This window comes from Ranitomeya imitator, chromosome 5 (assembly GCF_032444005.1).
Source record: "Ranitomeya imitator isolate aRanImi1 chromosome 5, aRanImi1.pri, whole genome shotgun sequence".
Taxonomy (NCBI): domain Eukaryota; kingdom Metazoa; phylum Chordata; class Amphibia; order Anura; family Dendrobatidae; genus Ranitomeya; species Ranitomeya imitator.
In genome coordinates, this window is record NC_091286.1 from 469827273 (window position 1) to 469848537 (window position 21265).

Consider the following 21265-nt stretch of genomic DNA (forward strand, 5'->3'; position numbering starts at 1 on the left):
GATTGGCACATTCAGTTCCAATTCATTTTTTGCCCCCAAATCTGTATTTATATGATCACTGAGAACACTCAAATAATCACAACATACAAATCTTGCTCAACTTCTGGAACACATTGTATTATTCTGAAAAATGACCATTATTTAACTGAAGTTGTTAGTCAGAATCCAAATCGTCTCTCTCAAATAATGATCTTGGTCATACATGTATTTTCCTTAGTTCCTGAATAAGTATTTGGTAAATTATTACATTTCCTTTCATTTCTGTAGTGCCTGCTTGAAAATGAAAACGATTGTCTCATTTGTTGCTATGGTTTTAGTGACAATGTAGGCTTAAATACCACAATGGTAATAAATAATCCTCTTATTACTTGCAACTTGCATACATATATACTATTACCAATTCCAAGTCATTTCCATTTGCATCCCTTCCTTTTCTGCATTTGCTTTTGTTTCTGAGGTTAATTCCTTGGAGGCGTGGAGCTTACAGGCTTGCATTATGGTTTTGTATTATCCTAATTGGATTATCCCTTCCATTTCCTGCAATGCACTTTGTTCGATTATTATACCAAACAGGGTTGGAAAGTACATGATGTTAGGATGTCATACCCAATGTAATATCTGGAGTAATTAGCACACTTCTCAAAATTTATTTTTACTTCCTGAAGCCAGATTTGTAAAACATTATTGACAATTGTACAGTATAATATTATGTACAGGTTTTTAGTGGACTTGCAAAGAATGTAAAAAGTATTAATGGTTCTTGAGTCATCTATCGGGGTTCTAAAGTGCAACTTGGTGATGCAATACATGAAAACTTTTTGGATATGAACCTCGGTGTGCAAATTCTAGTTACTTACACAAAATTAAAGGAGTTGTCCAGAATTTTTTTAAATCTAACAGTAAGTAATACTTAAGGCAGGTGTCTGAAGAGTCGGGTCTAGGTCTTGCTCTTCCCTCATCTATTTTAATGTTTGCTAATACATAGTGAGGTGAACAACAGGAGTTAGGGGAGAAGATGGACGGACACCTAGATGTTCGGGTCCGGTGAGTTTGGTCGGACAGTTACAAAACGTTTTGGTTCGGGTACCAGAACATTACCCGGACCTGAACCCGAACACCATTCACTTGAATAGGGGGGGCCAAACATCCAATCTTTGCCATGCTGTCATGTGCATGACAACCCCGGCAAACACTGCTTCTGATAGTTGGTGAAATCTTCACCGCCAGTCAGACAGCTGCTGTAACAATACTGTCAAAAGACAGCATGACCCAGTAGATGTGATCAGAGGTACAAAGATTACATCCGGTCATTGGTGTCAGCTGAGGGATCTACTGCTTACATTCGCTGATGCCTGCTGCCTCTAATAACATTGAGAGCAGGAGCGGAATATGAGAGTATTCATCAGCCAGTGCTGGAACTGTCAATAAATAATTAAAAAACTGTGTTCTAACTGTTGTTATCAGCAGCAAGCATTGGCTGATGGGAGCAGGAGTCCCAGGCCATTAGCCAACACCAATGACCAGAGATAAACTTTTTACCTCTGATCATAGCTGCGGGCTCACACTGTCATTTGGCAGTGTGGGAACCGCGGCTGTCTGACAGGCCGTGATGATTTCACCACCAATCAGAAGGGGTGTTTTCCATGCTGTCATTCACATGGGCCAAATCCTGAACAGTAATATGGACTTCTTGGTGAAGTACATGTTCAGTGCCCAACAGAAGGTGTTCAGTATGGATGCCGAACTTTATTATTTAAGTTTGCTCATCTCTACTTGGGGCCCTCCCTTTGAGTACACCTTACCGAGTTGGGATGGCTTTAAGCTTTTTTTTTATCAAAAAGTGATAAACTGTTATACTGGAAGGGTTACAGTCCTTAAGAGAAGATATGGGTATAAGCAACTGATGTCCATGTAGTCAGGTTGAACGGATATTTTCTGGCTACTTGCCAGTGTTAGCTTCATGCTGCATAGTTCAGAAGTTGGTGGTGTGTTGTTTGAGAAGGCGTTTGGTGGATTTATCTAAGAATGTCGCTAGATTTTGGTTGTTTGCAAATCCTCTCCTTCTCCTACTTTGCTTTTCCCATACTTCACTGCAGGTGTCTCCTTGTAGAATGTAAGCCCGCAAGGGCAGGGTCTTCTCCCCTCTGTATCAGTCTGTCATTGTTAGCTTGCTTACTGTTAGTGATATCTGTAATTTGTATGTAACCCCTTCTCATGTACAGCACCATGGGATCAATGGTGCTATATAAATAAATAATAATAATAATAATAATAATGTTGTTTGTGAGTGCATTATTGTATGAATGGGATTTTACTTTATCCCTGTTTGTATTACCCTGTTAGTCTGCTTGGTGTATAGCCATACAGTACTACTCACCTCTTCCCTGGATGGGGGGAGGGAAGAGACTGAGGGAGGATTCAGGAGTTCAGCAAGGTACGTGGCCCCGGCAACTTCACCATTAGAAGTAATACTGGGAACAGAGATAGCTGGGGGCATCCCTATTGTTAGGAATAGGGAAGGAGCCCCTGGCCCGAGATTCACAGTGTGAATGTGTAAGCAAGTATTTCACTTATACTAACATATATTCTGGATCATTTATTTGTTTTCTGTCTAATATTATATAGCAAATTTTAGTGGACTGGTAAAGAATGTAAAACGGATTAATTGTTCTTGAGTTATTTTCATCTGTCGAGGTTCTAAAGTGCAAGTTAGTGATCCAATACATGAAAACTTTTTGGATATGGACCTCATTGTGTAAAATCCTAGATTTTTATGTAGAAATAAAGAAGTTGTCCAGGATTTTCTTTTAAATCTAACAGTAAGCAATGCATAAATATTTATTACATTTCTGCTTAATCCAGTTGTGCCCCAGTGCCCTGATCTCTGTTTACTTCGTTGCTACAATCACAAGCCATATATCCATATGGCTACTGCGCCTAATCAAGTCAATATTATTGACTGTAAATTGGAGAGAGGAGGGATCATAAGCTCAGTCTAATGCTGGAATTTGAAATCTGTGTGTCGGGTGCTGGTGCTGTTTGTGAAGTTCAGCCAAAGATTCAAAAAGAGGAAAGTAATCTACACATCGATCCAATGATGTATAAAGTTTGTAACAATTAAAAACATTGAGTCCAAAAATGTAAAAACACGTTTCTGGCATCTAAGCGCACTTAGCCATAGGATATAATTAGGCAATCTGGCTAAAGTATTTAACAAATTCATCATTATTTTAATAAAATCATGCTCTCTACTGGTCACATGTATATTCTATGTGAATGAGACTTGTTTTCAACAGGAATTCAAATTGTAGGCATAGCAAAAAACGCTTCAAAGTTCTATTTGATTGAATACAAAAGGATTTTCACATTTAAATTGATTGAATACAAAGATCCACTAATAAATCATTCAGATTTTAAAACTGTCACAAAGTGATTTTAATTAGTAAACTGAAACAATGTCGTTTTATACCATTCAGAATAAAGCTCTGCATGGTCCAATGTAGACTGATCAATCTAATGTACAGCTTTATATTTGTAAATAGTGATGAGCGAACATCCTCGGATAACGTCTTATCCGAGCATGCTCAGGTGTTATCCGAGCATCTGGAAAGGCTTGTATATTACGTTTGTGTCTCTGCGGCTGTTAGACAGCCTGAACACATTGGGGATTGCCTGTTTGTTACTCAATGCCCAAATATGTTGAGGGTGTCTAACAGCTGCAAATCATTTAGCCACAGGGACTCGAACATAATATACGAGCAATTCCAGATGTTCGGATAAGACATTATTTGAGCATATTTGCTCATCACTAATGTTAAACATTTTGTACTTGTCAAGTAGATAAAAAAGCTGTATATTTTCTGAACATGAATTGCTTTGTCTTGAGAAAGCGCAAAATGTTGGATGGATTTAGAGTAATGACTGTAGTTAAACTAGGCGACATCTGATGTCTGTCATTTTTGTACTGTCCAGTGTCCAGCACTTGATTACTGCAGGAAATAAACAAAGAGAGACGATAACCACTGGAGAGAGGGCAGTGCAGCAGCAAAATCTTATAAGGTCAAAAATGAGGATTATTTTCTGTAATATTTTTTATTGCTATTTAAGTACACCTCGTATTGTTTGAAATTAAAATATACAGGACAACCTCAGTAATATATTGAGTTCCTAGTTATTGTGTGTTGCTATATGAATGCAGATCATTAAAGGGAACCTGTCACCCCCAAAATCGATGGTGAGGTAAGCTCACCATCATCAGGGGCTTATCTACAGCATTCTGTAATGCTGTAGATAAGCCACCGATGTTACCTAAAAGAGGAGAAAAAGAGGTTAGATTATATTCACCCAGGGGTGGTCCTGCTCCGATGGGTGTCTCAGGTCCTCTTCGGTGCCTCCTATCTTCATTCCATGACGTCCTCTTCTGGTCTTCATGCTCTGGCGCAGGCGTACTTTGTCTGCCCTGTTGAGGGCAGAGGAAAGTACTGCAGTGCGCAGGTGCCTAAAAGGTCAGAGAGGCCCGGCACCTACCCACTGCAGTACTTTGCTCTGACAAAGTACGCCTGCGCCAGTGCCGCGGCGGGAAAACCAGAAGAGGACGTCATGGAATGAAGATGGGAGGCGCCGGAGAGACACCCATTTGACAAGACCGCAGCCGGATCGCCCCTGGGTGAGTATAATCTAACCTTTTTCTCCTCTTTCAGGATATATCGGGGGCTTATCTACAGCATTACAGAATGCTGTTAATAAGCCCCTGATGACAGTGAGCTCACCTTACCATCGATTTTGGGGGTGACAGGTTCCCTTTAACTACTGTACCTAAGGAATTTGCGATTGCAGCCATATTGCTTGTTACTAGAAAAGGAAGTAAGTAACTTGTGAATTAACTTTTTGACAAAAAAAAGACAGTTTAAGGTTCTGTATTAAATTAATTTAAGGAGTAGATCCTGTTGAATAATTGAATACTACCAAACAAAATGTAGCCCTGAAAAAATATGTAACAATGAACATGTACAATATACAGTATCTACCAAATCCTTGTTTAGTTTCCTAGATTCTATTAGTTCCTTGCACATAACATCGCTAAACTAAAGATCTGCCAACCAAAGATTTAGAGCTAGCTATAAAGGAGGCATGCTTATAGAAAGATGACTGCAAAAACTCTGTGATGGCTACATACTGATTAGATTGTTTCTGCAAACATGATTGAAAGATCTGAACAATAGAGTATGTGCTGATTGTTTCTGCTTCTGGTGGACTATGGCAGAGCTTTTTCTCAGAATAGAGAATAATCATGCATTAAAAATGTGTTGCTAAGTGATACTTGCCCTGCAACATCACTCAAAATTACCTTGACACGAACCCCCACCTATTTATAATGCTCCATTTGTGATGCTTTTAGCTCAGGGAGTAGTCACTTCCATCATTCGTTGGCACTGTTAGCCCCTACCATGGCATATTTATCACCGAGGTCTACAATGCAATGTTCTGATAAATTCTAGTATTCTCCATCACTTCAAAAGTGCAAGGCTGAAGTTATTAGCGTAACCCAACATCTACAACCTGCCATTGTTAATAAATTAACAATGGGAAACAAAAGAATATGCGACCAATAGTTTCAAGTTTAGGCTAATAAGTAATTGTCTAACTGATTTACTGTAGAAAAAAAATATGCTGTAAGATTCCAGCTTCGATAATTTGTAGTGCAGTGTTTAGGAAGAAAATAGTAAAATGCTATTTATGCTGGAATTAGTTAATGTTCAAATTTCTGTGATGATTAAGTATTTATTGTATGTTCATAGCATTCGGGTCTCCATTTACCTGATCTAGAGCTTCAATCCCCTGCTTAAATTTACATTTGAAAATATGGTAAAATGTATTTGTCACCAGATATGACAGAAAAAACTACATAAATAATTATTTCAATGTTCTGAAATGTCTGATTTTGTTCCCAGTGTTGGATCAAAGTGGGCAATGCAAGTCTATGGGTCCGTAGAAAACACTGGAATACAGATCAGAAAGCCGTTCAATTTTCATGGACTGACTGAGTGGAGAAGGTGGAAAAACTGTTCTTTTTTTCTCACCACCTCCGAGAAAAACTGATCCCACTCTGATCAGAGTCTGATCAGCAAAATCAGATGATGAATTATGGCTGGAGAGAAAAGCGATCTTGTGCATCTGCCCTAATACTGAAATAATAATGAGCACTATATAAGTCTATGTAGAACCAGGTTCATAAAATGTTCATTTTAAGATTAGACATGGAAACTTCCATGAAGGATCACATAGCCATTCTGAGATTTTCAACGTAAATGAGTTAATTTGACAAAATGCGAATATACAAGTTTGCTCGATCTTGACCCAGAAAATTGCTCTGCATCAAATGAATTTCATGCAAATGAAATCTACCTTGATTGCCATAAAAAAAACAGTTTACTCTGCTCCAAGGTATCCAGACCCGAAAGCATAATAACACTGGCGTACTGCATCCGATGCGAGATCATCGGATGCGATATGCTAATGACACTCGGATCCTGCTCGCAGCAGAGCAGGATCCGAGTGTCATGCGTCTGTGCTTCTCTCGCACAGGGAGGATCGGAGCACAGCTGCGGAGGTCCCATCATTGCTGGGGTCCGCTTATAACGCACATCACTCGGATGATATCCGAGTGGTGTGCGCTGTCTCACTCGCACCCATAGGCTTATATGGGTGCGAGTGAGCCGAGAGTTTTCCTCAGTCCGAGACAATCGCAGCATGCTGTGATTGTCTCAGACCGAGAAAAACGGCCAACAAAAAGTCCAATGCAATTTTTTATCGCATTGCACTCAGCCGTTTAAAACGCCAGTGTGACGCCGGCCTAAAAGGATGAGTCTGGATGGGGTTAAAAAAATATCACCTTTACCCTCACCTCTCTCTGTTTGTTCCCTATTGCACTGTGTAAATGTCAACACAAGTTATGATGTTATGACGTGCGTCTCAACATAACCCCACGTAACTCTGTGGGGACACGCACGTTGTATTGTCAGTGATGTGAAGACCAGAGGAAAAGCTAAAACTTTAAAGAATTAGTGAATGAGGGAAGAGGGAAAGGTGTAGAGAATGGTGAATATGATATTTTCATGTTTTTAACCCCTTCCTGTCAATATGAATGCATCAAAACGACTGGGTTGTCTAACAACATAAAAACCAATTTTCAACAGCAGAAAAAAAAGGCAGCAACACTTACCTGCCCAGATCTTGGAACAAATGCACTGCAGGGTGCAGCCAGCCCATAAAGCAAGATGTTAGCACCACAGGAGCAAAATACCAGATCAACAGCCACTCTCCACATACCCACTCCTGGAGGGGGTGACTGCCCAGTATACAATTGCACAAAATAGGCTCACATAGGGCGTTGTTCACACAATGGTACTGCATAGTGTCTGGTTCACAGTCTATTAGTCACGCCCCTACTCCTCGATTAGGCGGGCTGGCCAGCACACTCTCAATGCATCTCAGTGCGAACACCCCTCATGTGAGACCGAACGGGTTTGGGCTTGGCTGCACCCCGAAAAATATAGTGCCAAAAATATACAAAAATAGTGAGGTATCGGTTGATATTTTGGCCAAAATAGGCATGCTGGGCAGGTAAGTGTTGCTGCCTTTTTTTCTGCTGTTGAAAATTGAATTTTTGTAGACCTTGAGTCTCTAGTGGCTTTGCTATTTAGTTTAGTGCAACATAGAAACCAACAGCAAAAGCAGCAGAAAGTGTTGTAAAAATAATCTGTTTTATCCCCAGCAGTTCCCATCAGATCCAGACAAATAGCTCTAGTTGTTCTCCTTTGTATACAAGCGGCTGTCATGTGACTTCTCAGCCAATCACTGACTTCAGTGGTCACATGTTGCGCTTTGGCCAACATGGCTCTTATTACCTAGAAATAATCACAATATTATAATGGCATGGTACGACTAATGACACTAATCATCCGAAGCAGTCACATTGCAAAAAATACTGCAATGATAGCTGGAGAATCAGCATTGGAATGAAGGAGACAGAGAGGGTTTTTTTAAAATATTTTTTGCCTGAAAACTCAAGATGTTACTTTCTAATATTTTCTACAGTTTTAATCTTTTCCAAAGGTTGTGAGCTCCTGAGCTTACTGTCTTATTAATTGTCAGACTGCTGAAATGTTTTCTTTTAATATTTCATGTTATTATTGATTTAACATCCAAAACAGTGATGGCCATGATATTTTCATATTATATGAAAGCTTACACTGAAATCATCTTTTTTAAAGACATTTTAGCCTAAGGTTTTACAATTCCTCTAATTAGTCTGAAATGGCAACTCACTAATACTCACATTTCCCAAAATACCAAAGAAAACCTCCAGCTCATACTCAATAAAGTCTTCCATTACAGCGTAAAATATTACATTTTCATACCTTGAAGCATGCCCTATATAAGTGTTGTATCTGTTTTCCACTCATTGATTTTAAGCTTATTTGTAGCTGTAACATTTATCTTGAGGTTCATGAAAGCAAACATATGTTCTGATAAATAAGTGCTGTAATATATTATTCAAATCTCATGTGACTTAGAGACACAGACAGCCTCAACTCATGGCAAATGAGCACACATTCCTACTTTTACAGTAATAAATATGACAAATATCAAAAATGATCTCTAAATTAAAAAAAAAAATGTTTGTCACTCTATAATAAGGGACGCACAAGAAGAACTAAATGCCTAAAATGTTGTATAGTATGTCATGTAAAAACAATCTAAATACAATGCATGACTGCAATTGTAGTATGTAACCTGGGCCCAGGGATGGGAATACCATTGGTGCAGCCTGTGCAGCTCCTCTGGGGTCCCTTTAGCTGGAGGACCACCTCTAGCAGCCTCTTATTACCAGTTAAATTTCATGTAAGAGCAAAAGCTAATGAACTTCAGTTAGATGACGTTCACATGACTCCATTTCCCATCCGGGCGCTGCCCGTAATAAAAATGATTGTGCTCAGACCTATATTAGTCAATAGAGCGGATTTTTTTTTATCGACTCAATGTGCACATGAAAAAAAAATCACAACGTTGTAATTATTTAACATAGCAAACAGTAGTAGTTCTTGTAAATTGCTGATGTCCAAAATGGATTCCAAATGAATGTCATGACAGATTATAAGCTTGTATGTACTTATCGCTACTAGGGATTGTTAAAAAAGTATAAAAAAATAGGTGTTTTATTTTGCGCTACATGATAAAATGGTGACCATTGACAGTTTTTGTACATGTGCCTTCTACTGCCTTTCTCATCCCCTGTCTAAACCAAAAATATAAATTTATAACAATAGGATGAGTAAAATACATTTTCCATAACTAATGTTCGTTTTCTATATACAAATATTTTTCGTACAAAAAAGGCGCATTTTTGGGAAATTCACTGCATATTGATTTATATAACTAGCATTAGAAATTAAAAGTTAACAGCAAAAAATGTACCGTATTTTCTCGACTATAAGACGCACTTTTTCCCCCCCAAAAAAAAGGGGGGAAAATGCGGGTGCATCTTATAGTCGTAATGCAGGCCTACCGGCAGTGGTGCGGCGGCAGAGGTGCGGGTGAGTTGATGCAGCAGCCCGGTAAGCAGCAGAGCCGGATTAATTACCGGTTTATCGGTGGCAGCGGCCATCTTCCTGAGGCCGCGCGTGCGCAGATGGAGTGCTCCGCTTCCCGGGGCTTCAGGAAGGCCACGCGTGCGCAGATGGAGATCGCGGCGGCCATTTTCCTGAAGCCGAGTTCACAGATTTAGATCTCGGCTTCAGGAAAATGGCCGCCGCGATCTCCACCTGCGCACGCGCGGCCTCCCGCGGCCATATTCCTGAAGCCCCGGGAAGCAGAGCATTCCATCTGCGGTGATTAACCCAGCTCTGCTGCTTACCGGGCTGCTGCATCACCTCACCTGTGGAAGGGAGCCTGCTCACGCAATACCGCTCATTATCCCCGCACCTCTGCCATCGCCACACCACTGCTGCAACCCCCCATGGACACCAGGCCGTGGCGTCGCCCACCTAAGCAGGAAGGGACCCTGGTCAGGTGCACGCTGTACCACATCACCCCACCTCTGCTGACACCATGCCTCATGTGACCCTGCTCAGCTCTCAGGTAAGATACTGTAAATTCGGACAATAAGACGGACCCCATCTTATAAAAAATCATTTTCCTGCAATTTTCACCCCAATTTGGGGTGCGTCTTATGGTCCGGTGCGTCTTATAGTCTGAAAAATATGGTAATTACATATTTTAAAAATACATTAATGCTAACCTGCCAAGTAATATAGTAACATAGTTAGCAAGGCCGAAAAAAGACATTTGTCCATCCAGTTCAGCCTATATTCCATCATAATAAATCCCCAGATCTACGTCCTTCTACAGAACCTAATAATTGTATGATACAATATTGTTCTGCTCCAGGAAGACATCCAGGCCTCTCTTGAACTCCTCGACTGAGTTCTCCATCACCACTTCCTCAGGCAAGCAATTCCAGATTCTCACTGCCCTAACAGTAAAGAATCCTCTTCTATGTTGGAGAAAAACCTTCTCTCCTCCAGACGCAGAGAATGACCCCTTGTGACCTTCACCTTCCTTGGAATAAACAGATCCTCGGAGAGATATTTGTATTGTCCCCTTATATACTTATACATGGTTATTATATCTCCCCTCAGTCATCTTTTTTCTAGACTAATTAATCCTACTTTTGTTAATCTCGCTGGGTATTGTAGTTCCCACATCCCCTTTATTAATTTTGTTGCCCTCCTTTGTATTTGCTATAATTCCATTATATCATTCCTGAGCATCCGTGCGCAAAAATGTTCACATTACTCCTTGTGTGGTCACATACTGCATTTTTTGGCATGACCATTGAGACCAGTAATTAGCTGCACCAGGCAAATCAGCGCAGCTGGCAAGCGGGGGACTACCCAAACTCTGCTGCACCAGTTTACCTCTTGCTAACACCCTCAACTCCAATAAGGGTCCTAGTTGGGCTGTTACTAGAGATATTATCACTTAAAGGGATGAGTTCAAAGTTAGCTATGACCTATGATAACTATGCTTACTGGTTGCTCTGCGGTGTGACTACTAGACATTAGTAGCACTTCATTATTATGTGACTTTTGACTATAAAGGTAAGGATGATTGGCATGGACCCATTATAGGTAGCAAGGAGCTCGCGGAAGGAGGTGCTGACCCCTGGTATATGTAGATGTGACTATATGGCATTGTTACATTGTTATAGCATGACGCTTTTACATTGGGACATTTTCTCCCAAACGTGGAAAGTATTATATCCATGTGATGTATCATTGGGCACAGTATTCATTGCAGTAATGTGCCACATACTGTATATATTGATGTTTGCTGCATTTGTGTTACTGTTGTTTACTTGTAAATGTGAAGTAGGACTAAAGCTTGTCTGACACAAGAAAATATCTGGAATGTAAATTACATACGGTTTTAATATGTTTGCTTTACATCCTTTTTGCTCTGTCTGATCTCTGTTTTGGTTTCATAAAGAGATAGTAAAATATTTGTCAACGGTACTTAAGAAGGCGATCACTGCTGTAATATAGGCCACACAAAGACCAGTGTGACTCTGTTTGCTTTATTAAAGTCAATATTACCTCCATATAAATTCCATTATTCAGGGCTTCAGACATTAGCCCAATTGGAGTCTCTGACATTTGTCAAAAATGCAATTTGATCATAGCTAAATGTTCATAGGGGTCTCTCAAATGTTCCCTGTTGGAAGGTGTCAGTGGAAACAAGCATTCCGGTTACTTACAACATAGCAGATCTTATTTGTTCCCTAGAGAATTAAAAAGTCATCAGAAATTTTGGGTAGCACCTAGTGTTTCCTTCCTGTTTAAAATAAACATGCATGCTTATAAATCAGTATTTAACATGGGGTTGATCTACATATACAGTGGGTACAGAAAGTATTCAGACCCCTTTACATTTTTCACTCTCTGTTTCATTGTAGCTATTTGGTAAATTCAAAAAAGTTCATTTTTTTTCTCGCTAATGTACACTCTGCACCCCATCTTGACTGAATAAACTAGAAATGTAGTAATTTTTGAAAATTTACTTAAAAAGAAAAACTGAAATGTCACATGGTCATAAGTATTTAGACCCTATGCTCAGTATTGAGTAGAAGCACCCTTTTAAGCTAGTACAGCCATGAGTCTTCTTGGGAATGATGCAACAAGTTTTTCACACATGAATTTGGGGATCCTCTGCCATTCTTCCTTGCAGATCCTCTCCAGTTCTGTAAGGTTGGATGGTGAACGTTGGTGGACAGCCATTTTCAGGTATCTCCAGAGAGGCTCAATTGGGTTTAGGTCAGGGCTCTGGCTGGGTCAGTCAAGAATGGTCACAGAGTTGTTCTGAAGCCACTCCTTTGTTATTTTAGCTGTGTGCTTAGGGTCATTGTCTTGTTGGAAGGTGAACCTTCGGCCAATTCTGAGGTCCAGAGCACTCTGGAAGAGATTTTCATCCAGGATATCTCTGTACTTGACCACATTCAAGTTTCCTTCAATGACAACCAGTCATCCTGTCCCTGCAGCTGAAAAACACCCCCATAGCATAATGCTGCCACCACCATGTTTTACTGTTGGGATTGTATTGGGCAGGTGATGAGCAGTGCCTGGTTTTCTCCACACATACCGCTTAGGATTATCACCAAAAAGGTCTACATTCATCTCATCAGACCAGAGAATATTATTTCTCATAGTCTGGGAGTCCTTCATGTGTTTTTTAGCAAACTCTATGCAGGCTTTCATATGTCTTGCACTGAGGAGAGGCTTCCATCAGGCCACTCTGTCACATAGGCCCAACTGATGGAGGGCTGCAGTGATAGTTGACTTTTTGGAACTTTCTCCCATCCGCTTACTGCACCTCTAGAGCTCAGCCACAGAGATCTTGGGTTCTCCTTTACCACTCTCACCAAGGCTCTTCTCCCATGATTGCTCAGTTTGGCTGGACAGCCTGGCCTAAGAAGACTTCTTGTGGTCCCAAACTTCTTCCATTTAAGGATTATAGAGGACACTGTGCTCTTAGGAACCTTGAGTACTGCAAAAATTCTTTTGTAACCTTGGCCAGATCTGTGCCTTGCCACAATTCTGTCTCTGATCTCTTTGGTCAGTTACTTTGACCTCATGATTTTCATTTGGTCTGACACTGACAAAGAGATCTTATATAGACAGGTGTGTGCCTTTCTAAATCAAGTCTTATTAATTTAATTAAACACAGCTGGCCTCCAATGAAGGAGTAGAACCATCTCAAGGAGGATATTAAGGAAATGGACAGCATATGACTTATATATGAGTGTCTAAGCAAAGGGTCTGAATACTTATGACCATGTGATATTTCAGTTTTTCTTTTTTATTACATTTGCCAACATTTCAACATTTCTGTTTTTTCAGTCAAGATGGGGTGCAGAGTATAAATTAATTTGAAACAAATGGACTTTTTTGAATTTACCAAATGGCTGCAATGAAATATAGAGTGAAAAATGTAAAGGGGTCTGAATACTTTTCATACCCACTGTACATAGTTACCATGTCTTGTATATTGCAACCAATCAGAGTTTATTTCTATTCTTTTCATAAACAACTGTAGAAAAATGAAAGCCCCAGTGTGATTGGTTGCAACAGGGTCAGTATTTCTTTACCAAAAAAAGACCCAGTTTGTATTGTTTACGTGACCTCAACACTTCCTTAACCCCTTAGTGACAGAGCCAATTTGGTACTTAATGACCAGGCCAATTATTGCAATTCTGACCACTGTCACTTTATGAGGTTATAACTCTGGAACGCTTCAACGGATCCCGCTGATTCTGAGACTGTTTTTTCGTGACATATTGTCCTTCATGTTAGTGGTAACATTTCTTCGATATTACTTGCGATTATTTATGAAAAAAACGGAAATATGGCGAAAATTTTTAAAATTTTGCAATTTTCAAACTTTGTATTTTTATGCCCTTAAATCAGAGAGATATGTCACGAAAAATATTTAATAAATAACATTTCCCACATGTCTACTTTACATCAGCACAATTTTGGAAACAAAATTTTTTTTTGTTAGGGAGTTATAAGGGTTAAAATTTGACCAGCAATTTCTCAATTTTACAACACCATTTTTTTTAGGGACCACATCACATTTGAAGTCATTTTGAGGGGTCTATATGATAGAAAATAATGAAGTGTGACACCATTCTAAAAACTACACCCCTCAAGGTTCTCAAAACCACATTCAAGAAGTTTATTAACCCTTTACGTGCTTCACAGGAACTGAAACAATGTGGAAGGAAAAAATGAACATTTAACTTTTTTTTGCAAACATCTTAATTCAGAACCATTTTTTTTATTTTCACAAGTGTAAAAACAGAAATGTAACCATAAATTTTGTTATGCAATTTCTCCTGAATACGCCAATACCCCATATGTGGGGGTAAACCACTGTTAGGGCGCACCGCAGAACTTAGAAGTGAAGGAGCGCCGTTTGACTTTTTCAATGCAGAATTGGCTGGAATTGAGATCGGACGCCATGTCACGTTTAGAGAGCCCCTGATGTGCCTAAACAGTGGAAACTCCCCACAAGTGACACCATTTTGGAAACTAGACCCCTTAAGGAACTTATCTAGATGTGTGGTGAGCACTTTGAACCCCCAAGTGCTTCACAGAAGTTTATAACGTAGAGCCGTGAAAATAAAAAATCGCTTTTGTTTACACAAAAATGATCTTTTCGCCCACAAATTCTTATTTTCACAAGGGTAACAGGAGAAATTAGACCACAAAAGTTGTTGTGCGATTTCTCCTGAATACGTCGATACCCCATATGTGAGGGTGAACCACTGTTTGGGCGCACCGCAGAGCTTGGAAGTGAAGGAGCGCCGTTTTACTTTTTCAATGTTGAATTGGCTGGAATTGAGATTGGACGCCATGTCGCGTTTGGAGAGCCCCTGATGAGCCTAAACAGTGGAAACCCCCCACAAGTGACACCATTTTGGAAACTAGACCCCTTAAGGAACTTATCTAGATGTGTGGCGAGCACTTTGAACCCCCATGTGCTTCACAGAAGTTTATAACGTAGAGCCGTGAAAAAAAAAATTGCATTTTTTCTACAAAAATGATTTTTTTGCCCACAAATTTTTATTTTCACAAGGGTAACAGGAGAAATTAGACCACTATAGTTGTTGTGTAATTTCTCCTGAGTACGTCGATACCCAATATGTGGGGGTAAACCACTGTTTGGGCGCACCGCAGAGCTTGGAAGAGAAAGAGTGCCGTTTTACTTTTTCAATGTAGAATTGGCTGGAATTGAGATCGGACGCCATGTCGCGTTTGGAGAGCCCCTGATGTGCCTAAACAGTAGAAATCCCCCATAAGTGACCCCATTTTGGAAACTAGACCCCCCATGGAACTTATCTAGATGTGTGGTGAGAACCTTGAATGCCCAAGTGCTTCACAGAAGTTTATAATGCAGAGCCGTGAAAATAAAAAAAAAATTTTTTTCCACAAAAAAGATTTTTTAGCCCCCAAGTTTTTATTTTCACAAGGGTAACAAGAGAAATTGGACCCCAAAAGTTGTTGTCCAATTTGTCCTGAGTATGCTGGTACCCCATATGTGGGGGTAAACCACTGTTTGGGCGCACGGCAGAGCTAGGAAGGAAGGAGCGCCGTTTTGGAATGCAGACTTTGATAGAATGGTCTGCGGGTATTATGTTGCGTTTGCAGAGCCCCTGATGTACCTAACCAGTAGAAACCCTCCACAAGTGACCCCATTTTGGAAACTAGACCCCCCAAGGAACTTATCTAGATGTGTGGTGAGAACTTTGAATGCCCAAGTGCTTCACAGAAGTTTAGAATGCAGAGTCGTGAAAATAAAAAAAAAAATTTTTTCACAAAAAAGATTTTGTAGCCCCCAAGTTTTTATTTTCACAAGGGTAACAGGAGAAATTGGACTGCAATAGTTGTTGTCCAATTTATCCCGAGTATGCTGATGCGCCATATGTGGGGGTAAACCACTGTTTGGGCGCACGGCAGAGCTCGGAAGGGAAGGAGCGCCTTTTTGGAATGCAGACTTTGATAGAATGGTCTGTGGGCATTATGTTGCGATTGCAGAGCCCCTGATGTACCTAAACTGTAGTAACCCCCCACAAGTGACCCCATTTTGGAAACTAGACCCCCCAAGTAACTTATCTAGATGTGTGGTGAGAACTTTGAATGCCCAAGTGCTTCACAGAAGTTTAGAATGCAGAGTCGTGAAAATAATTTTTTTTTTTTCACAAAAAAGATTTTGTAGCCCCCAAGTTTTTATTTTCACAAGGGTAACAAGAGAAATTGGACCCCAGAAGTTGTTGTCCAATTTATCCCGAGCCCCATATGTGGGGGTAACCCACTGTTTGGGCGCACGGCAGAGCTCAGAAGGGAGGGAGCACCATTTGACTTTTTGAGCGCAAAATTGGCTGTCGTGTTTGGAGACCCCCTGATGTACCTAAACAGTGGAAACCCCCCAATTTTAGCTCCAACCCTAACCCCAACACACCCCTAACCCTAATCCCAACCTGATCCATAATCCTAATCACTAACCCTAACCATAATCACAACCCTTACCCCAAAACAACCCCAATGTCAACCCTAACCATAACCCTAATCAAAACCCTAAATCCAACACACCCCTAATCCTAATCTCAACCCTAACCTCAAACCTAACCCTAATCCCAATACACCCCTAATCACAACCCTAACCTTAACCCTAATCCCAAACCTAACCCTAATCCCAAGCGTAACCCTAATGCCAACCCTAACCCTAATACCAACCCTAATCCAAACCCTAACCCTAATCCCAGCTCTAACCCTAACTTTAGCCCCAACCCTAGCCCTAACTTTAGCCCCAACCCTAACCCTAGCCCTAAGGCTACTTTCACACTTGCGTCGTTTGGCATTCCGTCGCAATCCGTCGTTTTGGACAAGAAACGGATCCTGCAAATGTGCCCGCAGGATGCGTTTTTTGCCCATAGACTTGTATTGCCGACGGATCGTGACGGATGGCCACACGTTGCGTCCGTCGTGCACTGGATCAGTTGTGTTTTGGCGGAGCGTCGGCACAAAAAAACGTTCAATGAAACGTTTTTTTATACGTCGCATCCGCCATTTCTGACCGCGCATGCGTGGCCGTAACTCCGCCCCCTCCTCCCCAGGACATAGATTGGGCAGCGGATGCGTTGAAAAACTACAGCTGCTGCCCACGTTGTGCACAATTTTCACAACGTGCGTCGGTATGTCGGGCCGACGCATTGCGACGGCCCCGTACCGACGTAAGTGTGAAAGAAGCCTAACCCTAAATTTAGCCCCAACCCTAACCCTAAATTTAGCCCCAACCCTAACCCTAAATTTAGCCCCAACCCTAGCCCTAATACTAGCCCTAACCCTAACCGTACCCCTAACCCTACCCCTAACCCTACCCCTACTCCTAACCCTACCCCTAACCCTAACCCTACCCCTAACCCTAACCCTAACCCTACCCCTAACCCTACCCCTAACCCTACCCCTACCCCTAACCCTACCCCTAACCCTACCCCTAACCCTACCCCTAACCCTAACCCTACCCCTAACCCTAACCCTAATTTTAGCCCCAACTGCTGTTCTCCTGCCGGCCGGCAGATGGAGACAGATGGCGGGCGCACAGGGCATGCGTCCGCCATGTTCTTCTGCCGGCGGCCAGGAGGAGCAGCAAGAGGATCCAGGGACCTAGGTGAGTATGCTAGGGTCCCTGAATCCCCCTATTTCTCTGTCCTCTGATGTGCGATCACATCAGAGGACAGAGAATTACACTTTACTTTTTTTTTTTTTGCGGTCGCTGGTAAACAGTTCATTACCGGCGATCGCAAAACAGGGGTCGGTAATACCGACCCCGATCATGCTCTTTGGGGTCTTGGCTACCCCCGGCAGCCGAGACCCCAAAGATTCTCCCGGTGCCGGCCGGCGGGCGCACTACGCATGCGCCCGCCATTTTGAAGATGGCGGCGCCCACCGGGAGACACGAGGAGCATCGGGGGAGCTAGGTGAGTATTGGGGGGCCACCTGGGACCCCTTTTCTCTGTCCTCCGATGTGCGATCACATCGGAGGACAGAGAAATTAAAAGAGATCGCGTTTTTTTTTTTTTTTCTTTTGCGATCGCCGGTAAACGGTTAATTACCGGCGATCGCAAATGCGGGGTGGGTTAAAAACCCCCCGAATCATGTTCTCTGGGGTCTCGGCTACCCTCGGCAGCCAAGACCCCGGAGAAAATCGGCCTCTGGGGGGCGCTATGGACTTTTTCCACAGCGCCGTTAATTAACGGCGCTGTGGTTTAAGTACCCTTAGCGGCCGCCGTTAAAAGGCGTATCGGCGGTCGCTAAGGGGTTAAATAACAATTAGCGTGATTGATCATGTTTTACATGGGTAAGTAAAAAATAATTATTTTAACATTTGGCTGAAGTTTTAATTCAATTTAAGAGCGTGTAATCTTGTAAATGTGTAATATAATGACAAAACATGGAGAGCCTATTCTATTGATGTAAACACTTAGAGGGGTTTACTTGCTAATCTCTCAGTGTGCAGGTAGGTTAATCACTGCAGACGGCAGCCTGAAATCTCTGCTGTAACCTCCCAGATCCCGCACAACAGTTTGGCCGATACATATACTGCAAAACATCAATACCAAAATAAATGAGCCCTGCTTGAGAGCACTGTATGGAGGGGTTATCTCTCTTGGTGATTCTCGGCTTTACAAATTGAGATTATGAAATGTTTATCGTATTTTTTATTGCTGCTGAGGTTCATCTTGGAAAGTTCTCTTTGATGCCAGGATTGTAACAAATGAAACATAATACAATGATTGTCAATTGTAAACTAGAACTCAGAACAGAACTTATAATGCCGGTATTCAGTCTGTTACCTGGGGCACGATTCTTAATCTTGCTGTGCTGCAAATCCCCCCAAAAACCCTGCACTGTTCTTGAAGCTATTCACAGATAGGACTCCAAATCCAAGTACAGCACTGCCAGCATTGTGAGTTCAGCATAGGTATAGACACATAGAACTGAAGCACAAAGGATATCATTGTATTTGAACAATTCGGTGATTCCTACACAACATACCTTATTCTGAAGAGCCCCCGCCAGTGTCGTCTAAGGGGCCTTTTTTATTCAAAGAGATTTATTTCAATTACAATCTAGAACTTCTGACCCATTGACGGAGACCTGCAACGAAACATCCCGATCCCCCATTTTTAGCTTTTGAAAAGAAATGAAGCTAATCTATTTTAGTAGATAGGGTAAGTGTAACTTTTGATCTGGCGCAGCTGGAACAAGTCAACTTTCTCTGTATGGCGAGAGATACCATAGCATCAAAGAAGGTATTATGTGTTTAATTCAATCACAATGCTGCTTGTTAAATTTAAGAAAAGGGGATTAGCTCCCTGCTGGGCGCGATAGGTATGAAAATAAAAGTGCTATTGATATAGAAGTAAAGTTACACATTCTTCATACTTCCTTATAATGCTGAAATGACATATGTAATGTTTGTTTCATGTAATAGAAATAAGTCATTAAGTATAGTAATATGAATTGTAGCTTATGTCAGGTTTCTCTGCTACATTTGTTTTAAAGTGTTCATCTTCTGTAGTGTAGTTTTTTTTTCCAGTGACCATGGACACAGGTAATACAGGAAACTTTTTAGAGCCTAGTTTCTATCTGTCTATCTATCTATCTATAGATCTATCTATCTATTTATCTAGAGAAAGAAAATGGAGTTGCACCAGTCTTGCAAAATGTTAGCGCAGTCCTCCATATCCATAAGTAAATGGAAAGTAATAATAAATAGGAGAAAAAAAGGTTGCACTCCAAACATAACAAAAAAATGAAAAAAAAAACATCTCATTCGATACCTAAGGTGGACGATGTTTAGGCTTAAGGTGTGTGCCTTCCTCAATTGATGAAGGGCTTGAGCCTTAAAGTAAAACATTGTGTATCTTTGGCATGAAATTATTATTTTCCACTGTTTTTTTGCTATAGTTGAGCGTAACATCTTTTATTTCTTATCTATCTATCTATCTATCTATCTATCTATCTCCTATCTATCTATCTATCTATCTATCTATCTATCTATCTATCTATCTATCTATCTATCTATCTATCTATCTCCAGGAACAAACTGATGTAACTGCAATAGTATAGAAACAAAAAAATGCAATAGCTCACGGAATGCAATAAAGTATTTGTGAACATTTAATTTATGAATTTCAAATTGCATTACTGCTATTTGCACTACTCTTAAAAATTTAGATAATTAGTGCACAAATTGGACAATTTGCTTGTTGCCATCCACCGCCACAAGGTGCACGAAACTTTATCAAATTTAATCATGTCTCTTCTGGGACATATCTTGCAAATTTAAGGGTGAGATAGGAGCTTTCACTGCACTCAAATGCCCAAAAAACAAAACTGACCAATGTCTCCTCACAGTATGAGTAATATGTGAACAGGTGTAACTGCTGTGACTACAATCATATTGAAACAAAAATCAAATGCAAATTCAGCAGAACACTGAGTGCACTAAAGTATATGTGATCTTTAAATATATACCTTTTTACTGCAAAACTGATTTGTAGACTATAATTATTTATCTTTTTTTACTCCTTCACTCCCTTCCTCTCTCTCCACCTTCTCCCTCTTTCTTTCTTTCCTTCTCTCTTTCTTTCTTTCTAGAACTTTCATATTGGGATTACTAAAGTTAAATATACTCTATAATGAGACAGAGTCTACTGAATATGTGACTTTACGGGTGCAGTTTAGATGAAATGAAAGGTAATGTATTGGACAGTAGACAATGTCAGATGTCAAATACTTGTTCTAAATCATTTCCAATAGCTCTACACAACAGAAATCTGAATTGAAAAAATAAAGTAAAAATGCTTACATGGAAATATAAATGTTCTTTTGTGTGTTTTACTTTCTATTTCCATTTGCGTTTGCGGGACATCATCCAAATGAACGGTTAGACGACTATGTATCTACAACTGCACTTAGTTTGGATGATCATAAAAGTATTTGAATGAATGATGAATGCATCACTCACCAGAAATTAATCAGTAAAGGAAGCCATCTCCATCTATTTCTATAAAAAATAGGTGCTGTTACCTGAATCTATTGTTGTTGCAGTGAAAGAGTTCATAAAATGTACTTTA

At 40.6% G+C, this 21265-nt stretch overlaps 1 protein-coding gene across 5 annotated transcripts in view; it reads right to left on the minus strand.

Annotated features, from left to right (window-relative positions):
- The window catches only part of NLGN1 (neuroligin 1), a 1437853-nt gene that overhangs the window by 1192280 nt on the left and 224308 nt on the right, over nt 1-21265 (minus strand). The window lies entirely within an intron of this gene.